A 393-nucleotide genomic window follows, 5' to 3' on the forward strand; every position below is an offset into this window, starting at 1 on the left:
TTGTTCACCAATATAAACATGTGCCATGGTTTAACTATTTTTAAAACATAATAATATATATAATATTACAAACATGTATTAAATTCATATAGCCTACACAGTAAAACACAATACCGTAGCATACGTTGTTCTACGTGCGATATCACGTGGCATCACGTGATCGCCACAACGAACTTCTTAAACTGCGGCTGATCCAAGTCAGTGTTTGCATGCTGTATTGTGCGGGCTGTGCAGGCATGTGGGAATTAAAAATTTGGGCAAAAGGTACTTGTTTTGATAGGTCAATTCGAACATCGCACAATATAATCTGGGTAGCAAGCTTACTGGCGATTGCTTTCTCTTCTATAAAACCTACAGGTAACGGTAGGGCTTAGCCTACTAAAATACAAGAAA

Source organism: Anneissia japonica, unplaced genomic scaffold (genome assembly GCF_011630105.1).
Source record: "Anneissia japonica isolate Jap-2015-1 unplaced genomic scaffold, ASM1163010v1 scaffold22838_len1788_cov88, whole genome shotgun sequence".
NCBI lineage: Eukaryota > Metazoa > Echinodermata > Crinoidea > Comatulida > Comatulidae > Anneissia > Anneissia japonica.